Here is a 268-nt window from a genome sequence, read left to right on the forward strand (position 1 = left end):
GCCTTTTTTTCACGGCCTTCAACTCCCCTTCCCCGCCCACCCCTGCGTCCCGCTCCATCCCCGTGGTCGGTGTCTCCCCGGCAGCCCCTCGGGAAGGGGTCTGCAGCCGGGCTGTGTAGTCAGATGTTTCCGGGCTGTGTTTACACTGCGTGATGTAGATGTTTTAGCGGTCATCCCTAGGTGTCCTCTGCAGAGCACGCGGGCCGGCCCAGACAGCACCGAGCACGGCTCCGCTTCTGCCGGCTGGGCTGCCGGTGCACCCGCCCCA

Source organism: Pygoscelis adeliae, unplaced genomic scaffold (genome assembly GCF_000699105.1).
Source record: "Pygoscelis adeliae isolate BGI_AS28 unplaced genomic scaffold, ASM69910v1 Scaffold181, whole genome shotgun sequence".
Classification (NCBI taxonomy): domain Eukaryota; kingdom Metazoa; phylum Chordata; class Aves; order Sphenisciformes; family Spheniscidae; genus Pygoscelis; species Pygoscelis adeliae.